This window comes from Capsicum annuum, chromosome 4, assembly GCF_002878395.1.
Source record: "Capsicum annuum cultivar UCD-10X-F1 chromosome 4, UCD10Xv1.1, whole genome shotgun sequence".
NCBI lineage: Eukaryota > Viridiplantae > Streptophyta > Magnoliopsida > Solanales > Solanaceae > Capsicum > Capsicum annuum.
Genome location: NC_061114.1, coordinates 153265667 through 153276805, shown reverse-complemented (window position 1 = coordinate 153276805; position 11139 = coordinate 153265667). Strand labels below are relative to the sequence as shown.

At 38.5% G+C, this 11139-nt stretch overlaps 1 non-coding gene across 1 annotated transcript; it reads left to right on the top strand.

Moving 5' to 3' along the window:
• The first annotated feature begins 4766 nt into the window (after positions 1-4766).
• LOC124898310 lies at positions 4767-4872 on the top strand. The gene has a single exon (XR_007055284.1). It is a non-coding gene; the product is annotated as a small nucleolar RNA R71 (small nucleolar RNA).
• Positions 4873-11139: the final 6267 nt, after the last annotated feature.

Below are 11139 nucleotides of genomic sequence, written 5' to 3'. Positions count from 1 at the left end.
ACAACAACAAGTTTTAAGTCTTGGTTTTTAGATTACAACACAAGAGATGGTCTTCGGTTTTGAGGCACAATCCGAGAACAACAAGAACACAATAATGCTAGGGGATCGAAACAAGCCCCACACGGCTCCCTAGACTTCAAGATAAGAAAGATAAACAACACAACAACAATAACAAGATAATGAAGGTAAACAACTTGACATACAATATTCAAGAAACTAAGAACCCTAACAAGATGAGAGGACCCTAAGCCTAATGAATATTAACACCAAGCTCTTACAAAGACCAAAAGGCACTCAAACTACCTTAAAACCTTTGTTTCTAGCCAAAGAGACAACACGAGGATTCCTCTCCTTGTGAGATCTAGATCCGGTTTCTTGGAGAAGAAAATGGAAGATATTTTGGTGTTTTTAGGTTACAATTTCAGCATTCAAAATAAACTAGTGGGTATCTCACTAACACCTTCTATTTATACTACAACAAAAATAAGCAAAAGACCAAGACACCCTTCCTTTGTTGTGGCCTCCTTGAAGACTTAAGTTATTACACTTTAGGCCCCCTCTTCACACATAAGGACGTTGAGACCCTTGGTTGGTTCGGCCAACAACTCACACACGGCCATTTGCATGAACAAGGCTTGGAGTGTTTGTAACTCCCGCGCTTGGCTTCGTGTGAAAGGCCGTGTACACGTAGGGGTAGTCATAACCGTATCATATGTGAAGTTTGAGCCACCTTGGCAAGATGCAATGATTGATTACATTAATCCTAACCCTAGTACCTTGAAGAACTTTTGTTTGCTTGTTCTTTATATTGCTTTGCAAGGTTTGGATTCGAGGATGAATCCTTTCTAAGGACTCGAGCTCAAGGGCTGCCCATCCAAGGAACAAGCTTTGAAATGTAGAGAACAAGTCCCACAAGCTCCAAAACTATTCACTGTTCATCCGCGTTCACTGTTTATCCGCCCTTTGCAAGGGTTTTTTGGTCATTTATAATAAGTTAACCTAGGTATAAATAGAACCTTATTAGGTCATTTTTGGGAGATTTTGGGAGAATATATTTTGTAGCCTCTTTGAGAGTCTTTAGCAAGGTGGAATCCTTGGACAAGGTGGAATCCTTGTGTTGATAACAGAGATTGCTTGGGAATTCTGGTACCCTTGAGGTCACTTAAGAGATAGGTTTAGGTTGTGTGTGATATTAAAGGTCCAAAAGTGGAATAAGCTTTTGAGTTGTTAATATTATACCATCCCTTTGTCTATCTATCTATCTTTACTTTCTTGTAATTGTTTGTCTATATTTAGTGTAATCCATTTGTGTTCTTGTCCTGTAACCATGTGTTGTTGTTATTGCATCTTGTTCATCAAGTGTTGTTTCTGTTTTAGTGTGTTTTACTCTTGATATCACTTCCCTTCTTGTTCTTCTTGTGAATCAGAGAGAGGTCATCAAAAGGGCCATAGTTCTTGAACTAGGGGACTGATTTTGGTGTTTGTGTTGTTGTGTTCTTGCGGAGTTTGGTATCAAAACTCGTCCAAATCACAAGGCCAATTTTGGATTTAGCTCAAAAGCTTCAAAAACACCATATCCATGGAGGTTCTTAGCTCAAACTTAACAAAATCTTATTCCAAGTGTAGATCTAGACTCCCTAGGTGTTAGAGAACAAGAATCTAGCACAAGAAACTTCCAAAACAAAATAAAATCACCTAGATCTAAGGTTCTAATTTTGAATCTACACAAACAACACATGACAACACTAATTTTTTTCTGATTTTTTGACTATTTTTTGTTGAGATTTTCTGATATGAGTGCGATCAGGTAGATGGACTCTTATGGGTGTGAATTGAAGTCTTCCAAGTGTGTGTGCAAGAAAAGCGTAATTAAGGGCCCAAATACACACCAAAAACAGCCCACTACAAACACTAATGGGGCAGCCCACTATTGAAGGGCCATTTTGGACATCTTACATTCTATCTTTTAATACACTATAAATAGAACTTCTTAGGGTTTTTACTCTAGTGTTTTGATGAATATGAATATTGTATAACATGGAAAGACAAAGTCCTATTTCCTTGAGGCAAATCAGAAACTTGGAACTAGGTAACAACAAGAGGGTGGAATCACTTTTGTTGTTTGTTTGCTTGGAAACTTAGGTCTTGAGGTTCATGAGCTCCTCTTGGTCCAAGTAAGAACTTGATATTTCTATTCATTTGTAGTAGGGTCCTTTCTCATTGTTAGGGTTCTTAGATTTGTGAATATTGTATGTCAAGTTACTATCATTTTTGTATCTTGTTATTGTGGAATCGGAATCTGGTTGTTTTTGTTGTTATATTGTTCCTCACGTTTTTCTTGTGTTTTGTGGCTGTTTTGGGTGTCAAATACACCTTTTGTTTCTTACGTTCTGGTTATATTTGTCAAATTCGAGTGAGGTCTCCATTTGGTCCACTATGTGTTGTGATTTGTGGACTGTTTTGAAGGGTGTATTGGACTGTTTTGTGGCTGTTTCATGTTCCTCTTGTTTGTCCCATATCATTTTCTAAATAAGAACACTAAAACCAAGATTTAGGGATGTTGGAACAACCCTAACCAAGGCTTTGATATCAAATGATATCCTAAAGACTACCAAATACACGAAATTGATACTAGAATGCAAAAATCAGCAAGCTCACAAAGAGAAAAACAACACACTAGAAGGAGATGAAGAAGAAGAACTGCATAAATGTAAAGATAGTGGAGAGACCCTTACTTCCACTATGTGATTAACAAAAGGAGATGTATCAAATATCCAGTCACACCTCACTAATGGAAGCTCAAACCACTCTCTTAGGTGACCCAAAGGACTTACACTTCCTCAAGCACACCTTTCTTTCCAAATAACCCAATACAAGTGAAAAACCAATTCCAAATGCATTCAAGGTTCAAATTTCAGTTTTCCTCTCTTAAGGAGAAGGAGAAGACTACAATCTAACACTAAGTTTACAATCTAAAAATTCACTCAATTCATTATGTCAAAACTTATGAAAATAGAAGGCTACTTGTCTATTAATACTATTGCATAACAAATACCAAAAATGCCCTTAATGAGGGCTAGGAAAAGGGGCATCTCTTGAATGTTGAAATGTAGGGTATAAAGTCAACTTTGCCCTTCACTTGAGGCACCACTTGAGTGTATAAGTCCCTCCTCTTTTCTTCTCTTGACCAAGGCTTGAAAATGCTCCAAAAAGCTCTTCAATTGCTTGCCAATTCCGATGCTTGAACCTTGGACAATAGCTTGTACTCTTGGTGCTCCTTGTACTTTTATCATTCTTCGGTCCTGGTTGTACTTAGGATGCCCATTACGATAAGGCCTCAGTTCCAACTGCATCACAAAACAAGTCTTTGATAGATTTTATATGGCATGAGTTTGATGCTTGTACAAAGGTCACACAAGGCTTTCTCAAAGTTTTGTGTCCCAATGGTACAGGGGATTGTGAATGCTCCTAGATATTCTATCTTTTCCGTCATAGCACTAGTCATGATAGCACTACAACCATGGGTAACTTCAATGGTTTCACCATCCACAAGGTACTTTTTGGACATAGATATCTTCATTAGCTTAGCTTATCCCAAAATTTCTTGAATGGCTTCTAGTAATAGGATATTTATTAAAAGATTTCTAAGCTTGGCGAGAAACTTCTTGAATTTGGCATTTTCCTTATTTTTCTTAAGTCTTTGAGGGAAGGGGGAGGGAGCATTTTCGGTTCATCACCCTTAACTACATTAGGAGCTCCCTCCTCATCAAGAATCTCTTCAATTATCATTGGTTCTTCATCATCCCCTTATTGTGACTTTAGAGCCTCAGCATTAACTCACTTAAATGTTTCTTCTTTGTGTTAATTTTCTCATCATGAGACTTTTCTCTGACCTCAAACTCTTGTGCACCAAGTTCTTTATCACTCCTAGTTACAATTGTTAAGACTTGAGCATCATTTTTAAGATTTCCCACTATATCACTACGGAGCCCACCTTTGTGCCTAGAATTAAGTGCTGTTGAGATTTGACTAATTTGGGTCTCTAATTGATTGATTAAAGGAAAGTGTGAGACCACCGTTTGGTTGATTTGAGAAAAGTATAATTTATAATTCTCGGACCATCGTGTCCGTTCACTCCACTATTATCAAGATTCTAGCAAGCATATCCTCGGTTTGAACTTTTCAGGATCCACGAGATTTGACACCTTTCTCTTCGCTTGGTCATGAGGGGGCACATATCTATCATACTACCTTTACTTATCCCTCAAATCATAATATCTATCTCTAACATGATATTTTATTTCTCAATCATGATCGTTCAAACCTAGGTTCCTACCTTGCCTTTGATAGGTCGGGCAGGAACCCCCTCAAGTAGTTTTCCATATATTTAATTTCTGTATCAAGCCACTTGGGCTTCTTCTTCATCATATCCTTTGGATGCCATGACATTGACCAGTTTTGTGGGTGCACCCATAATATGTTTTGTTAGGAGGTCTAATTATGTCATTATTTTTGCCATATTTTCCTCTATCTCTTGTTCTTTCCTTCTTTGCTATTTATTCATAATTGAGGAGGTAGGAGAACTCGTGACTACCTCGATATCTCGAGTATTCCACCCCTTATTTTGCTTTGTAATTTTCTTAAGCAATGCCAAAACCATACCATATGACAACCTGACAAGTGAACCACTGGCCACGTTGTCCACCATGGTCTTGTTATGTTGGCCTAACGCCCTATAAAATATTCATAGGAGCATCTTGTCCTGTAGCTCGTGGTTAGGACATTACACAAGCTTTTCATTAAACCTTTCCCAAACTTCATATTAAGACTCTCTATTGAGTTGGAGAAAATTAATGATTTCATCCCCTAATTGCAACATCTTTGATGGTGGGAAATAACAATCTAAGAAAGCATCGATAAGGTTGACCCACGATGTGATGGACCCAATGGGAAGAGACCTCAACCACAGCATAACTCACATGTTAGAGAGACCAGAAAGAGGCACCATATGGACCCTTGTGAGTGTAACGCATCAAAAAATAGGTCTCGAAGCGTCATACGGTGCTGGAGGCTACGAGTAGCCCCAAGCTAAACCTTTGAGCCATTTTCATTCAGTTCAACACAAATCAACGGGGTTTCCATAAATAACCCTCAAATATCAACAGAGTAATCATTATTCAAGAATAAAAGAATTTCAGAAAGATAACAAAATACGACTTATTAGTCAACTCCCAACATCTATACTAGTCTAATAAGCCTCTAAGAGAATCAATAAAACCAGTGAGTCATTAAGACATGCCCCAACTAACTCATACTCAATTATTAAATGTAAACAATTTCGTGAAACCAACATCAGACATCACATCCTCGGAATATGAGGACTCACCACAACAGAGGATGTAGAACAGCGTGCTTGAAGAATCATTGTCAAACCTGGAACTGAGCACCTGAACCTAAATTCTGAAAAAATGCAGCCCACATCCAAAGATGTGGGTCAGTACTATAAAAGGAACCGAGTATATGGGGGTGTATGCAGTTTTATAAACATCATCATCATAAATATTTAAAAGAAATATGCAGGATGTATGAAAGACTCACATAGCCCGAAGAAAATCATCATAATCATGAGAGGATAAAATAAGTACAATAACACATGTGAGTCATCATATAATTTGTCAATCACTTTTAGTTCATCAAGAATATCAATTCTCATAATATAAATATAATTTAAATCTTTCGAAAGAATAACTTTCACAATTTCACTTTCAGATCACTTCACCATTCACCATAGACACAAGGAAACACACACACACACTCGGAGATCCTATAACCGATATAAACCATGTGAGCTACATGGTGTCCAACGTACAACCCACGTTGGGGAGATCCATCCTATCCTTTCCATTGGAGTAGGACTATCGATATCAAATCCACACAAACTAGTGATCACTATATAAATCAGCCTCAGGCTTACTCCTACGGGGGCACGTAGTCCTAGGGAAGTAAGGTCGCTTTATACCTCCCACTCGGTGCTAAATATTTCTCTCGAACTTAGCTCAGATCATTTCAAAGATAATCCATAACAAAATAATTTCAGTAATATATAAATATACATCGGGAGCCATCATGCTTCCCATCTATCAAAATCAACCACGTTGTGGATTTCTTTCATACTCGAGTTCAAAACAACTCCATTAAGACCAAAAGGTTAAATCATTCAAAATATCTCAAATATTTAACATCAACGTGCTTATAACACTCACTTTCTCTAAAAAAACACAATTTCCAATGGGGATTCACAACCCAAATATCAAAATCATGATAAATATCGTTCAAGATTCATGTTTTATATCTCTACACATGTAAATTCATCTTTCAAAATCATAAACATCAAGATTTCATAATAATCATCATAAGATATGGGTTCATGCTTAAAATTCATAAAAATCAAATAAAAATCATGCTTTTGTAAAGAAAATTACTTTTGGGCACAAGAACGAAATAGAGTTCTTGTTGAAAACCCCCACATACCTTGAATGATGAACTTTAGATCGATAGTCATTTTTGAGATGTTAATCATGCCTTTGAATGATGGTTCTTGGAGTTCTTGAACTAGGAACTTGGAATCTTGAATAAATTTGCACAATTAATGGTGTACTTTGGAGGTTCTTGAAGTTGGATGTAGGATCTTAGGGTTTTCTTTTTGAGGGAATTTGATGAAATATAATATATAATGCTTCTAATAGGCTTTAATATAGGGTTTGGATGGATTTTGGGTGAGGGGGAATAACTAAAACGCCCCTAAAAGTCAAATAATTCTCGAATCTATCCTTTTTTGGACTGATTTGATAGTTTCAAGTAGATCAACCATAACATTTTATTCCAATATCCAAATTGGATGAAACCAATTTCATTAGAATAGGACTCTCATATCTTTTCGTTGATATGTAGTATCTCACCCAGATCATTGTGTATGAGAGTTATGATCGTTTGAAGTTGACCCAAAAATTTGCTCTTCATAGGCTGAAGTAGATCGACTATAACTTTTTGCTCCGATAGACAAATTGAATGAAAGTAATTTCATTGGAAAGAGAACTCGTAGAGCTTTCCATTGATATATAGTATATCACCTAGATCATTATGTAAAAGGAGTTATGGTTATTTAAAGTTGGACCAAAAATACGCCAGGCCTCAGTACTTTTTCCTGCACGTTTTACTATTCACTACTATTCATGGTTCGATCGGAATGTTTATAACTTGTCGCTCGGGTGTCCGTTTTGGATGATCCACATATCGTTGGAAAGCTTATTTGATACTCTACGTAATGGTGGGTCATAATCTAAGACATTCCACACGAAAAATTTATAATTTATTTTAGAAGATAGAACCCAACACGTTTACGCATAAAATTTCAACGAAAAATTTCTCGGGGTATTACATCATCCCCCTTGGAAACATTCGTCCTCGAATGACGCTAGACATGCCAAGATTAGATAGGGTTCATATAGCTGAAACCATTTGTTAGACTCATCACTGCATCGTTTCTCACTCCGAATGCAACATAGAATGCATAAATTCAAGAAACTACAGCTGAACACATAATAAATGACAGCTGAACTGCTGCAACTTTTATAAAAAGTGCATGATTTAGGAAAGAACAGTACCTTCGACTTGATCGGAGTTCGCGGAAAATAGGTGCGGGTACTTGGATCGCATATCCGCCTCAGCTTCCCAAGTTGCACCCTCAGCAGATTGGTTTCGCCACAACACATTGACCAAGGAAACTTCTTTGTTCCTTAGTCTTTGGACACTGAAATCAAGAATCTCAGGAATCTCATCAAAAGAAAGATTTTCTTGAATGTCAGTACTCACAGAGGAATCCACTACCACAACATCGCTAATATGCTTTCTAAGCATGGAGACATGGAATATTAGATGAACAGAGGACAACTCGGAAGGAAACTCGACCTCATAAGCTACCTTACCAATACGGCTAATAATTTTGTACGAACTAACATAACGGGGACTAAGCTTCCCCTTCTTCTCGAATCTCTTCACCACCCCCCTCATGGGTTAAATTTTCAGGTACACTAGGTCACCAACTTTAAACTCAAGGTCTCTCCTTCTAAAATCCGCATATGACTTCTGACGACTCTACGCAGTTTTCAACCTTTCCCTAATCAACTTAACTTTTTCCATAGGCTCGAATACCGAATCAGGACCACTCACAGCCGCTTCACCTACCTCGAACCAACCTATGGGTGATCTACACTTCCTCCCATACAAGGCTTCAAACGGAGCCATGCCAATACTAGAGTGAAAGTTGTTATTATAAGCAAATTCTATCAATGGTAAGTGATCATCCCAACTTCTCTTAAAGTCAAGTGCACAAGCTCTCAACATATCCTCTAAGGTCTGGATGGTCTGCGAAGCCTGGCCATCGGTCTGCGGATGAAAAGCAGAACTCAAAAGCACTTGGGTACCAAGACCCTTCTGAAAAGCTTTCCAAAATTGCGAAGTGAACTGAGTACCCCTATCCGAAATGATAGACAAGGAAACTCCATGCAGTCTAACTAGCTCTCGAATATACAATCTAGTGTAATCCTCAACAGTATATGAAGTATGAACAGACAAGAAATGAGCAGACTTAGTTAACCTATCAACCACAACCCAAATGGAATCATGATGGCATCGGGAAGAAGGTAAACCAATCACGAAGTCCATATTTATCTCTTCCCACTTCCAGGTGGGAATACTAAACTCTTGCATCATACCACCAGGTCTTTGGTGTCCAACCTTAACCTGTTGGCATGTTGCACACTTAGCTACAAACGCTGCTATATCTTTCTTCATGCCACTCCACCAATAGATTTCCCGCAAGTCTCGGTACATCTTGGTGGCACCAGGATGAATAGAATATCACGCCCCATACGCTTCAGCCATAATCCTCTATCTCAGATCATCAACATTCGGGCCACACAATCTATCCTGCAATCTCAATACACCATCTACCCCTTGGGAGAAAACCTCTACTTTTTGGTCCTTGACTGACTCCTTCAGTCTGACTCCTTCAGTCTGACCAAACTAGCATCTAAGTATTACTTTTCCTTCACTTCCAAAACCAAGGAGGATTTGGAACTACTCTGAACCCCTCCCTATACTACCTTCAGCAAAGTCAAACAACCTAATCCCCAATCTAGCCAAACAATGTACATCACGAGCCAACTCTTTCTTACGTTCTGCCACATGTGAAACACTACCCATGGACACTCTACTTAGGGCATCTGCCATAACATTGGCCTTGCCCGGATGATACAACACACTCATATCATAGTCCTTTAACAATTCTAACCATCGTCTCTGCCTAAAATTCAATTCTCTCTGGGTAAACACATACTGCAGACTCTTATGATCAGTGAAAACATCAACATGGACACCATACAAATAGTGTCTCTAGATTTTCAAAGCAAACACAACAGCAACCAACTCAAGGTCATGGGTGGGGTAATTTTTCTCATGGGGTTTCAACTGTCTAGAAGCATAAGCTATCACCTTACCCTTCTGCATCAATACGCAACCTAACCCAACTCTTGAAGCATCACAATACACCACAAAACCATCAACACCATCAGGCAAAGTCAAAACAGGGGCTGAAGTGAGTCAAGTCTTCAACTCCTGAAAACTCTTCTCACAAGATTCGGACCACAAGAACTTCACTTTCTTTTGGTCAACCGAGTCATAGGGGATGCTATAGAGGAGAAACCATCAACAAAATAGTGGTAATAGCCAGCTAAACCTAAGAAACTTCAGATATCAGTCGGAGAAATAGGTCTAGGCCAATTTCTAACAACTTTGGTTTTTTGGGGATCAACTTTCATACCCTCGGAAGAAATGATATGACCCAGAAAAACAACTGAAATTAGCCAAAACTCACACTTACTGAACTTGGTAAACAACTTGTGATCTCTAAGGGTTTGCAGGACAGTTCGGAGATGATCAGAATGTTCATCCTCACTAGGGGAGTACATTAGCATATCATCGATGAACACTATGACAAACATATCTAGATATGGTCTGAACACTCGATTCATGAGGTCCATAAAAGCTGCTGGGGCATTAGTCAACCCGAAAGACATAACAAGAAATTCAAAATGGCCATAACAGTTTGAAAAGCGATTTTTGGGATGTCACACTCCCTAACTTTGAGTTGATGATAGATGAAACGAAGGTCTATCTTTGAGAAATAACTTACACCTTGAAATTGGTCAAACAAATCATCTATTCTCGAAAGGGGGTACTTATTTTTTACGGTGACTTTATTCATTTGGCGGCAATTAATGAACATACGCAAAGAGCCATCTTTCTTTCTCACAAACAACACAGGAGCACCCCAAGAAGAAACACTAGGCCTTATGAAACCCTTATCTAGTAGATCTTTGAGTTGCTCTTTCAACTCCTTAAGTTCTGCAGGAGCCATACGGTAAGGAGGAATAAAAATCGGCTGAGTATCGGGAAGAAGATCTATCCCAAACTCTATCTCTCTATCAGGAGGTATCCCTAGGAGATCATTCGAAAAGACATCAGAAAACTTATTGACGACGTTAACAGACTAGAGAGCTGGAGTCTCAGACTTAGTGTCTTCGACTCTAACCAAATGGTAAATACACCCCTTGGAAATAAGCTTTCTCACTTTGAGGTAAGAGATAAAATGACTCTTAGGTGACACAGAATTCCCAGACTACTCAAACACGAATGCACCCAAAAACTGAAACTTAACCACTTGAGTCCGATAATCAATAGAGGCATAAGAAGAATACAGCCAGTCCATACCCAGAATCACATCAAAATCTACCATGTCTAACTCAATCAGATCAGCAAACAAGACTCTATAAAAAACGGTAATAGGACACTTTTTATACACTTTCTGGGAAACAATCGAATCACCCACTAGGGTAGAAACTAGGATAGGCTCAGGAATAATCTCAGGACTCCTTTCAAAATTCATAGCAATCAAAGGTGTAACATATGAGAAACTAGATCCAGGATCCAACAAAGCATACACATCAAATTGAAATATATGAAGCATACCAGTAACAACATCGGGAGAGTCCTCCTGTTCCTGGTGGGAGAGGAGCCCTG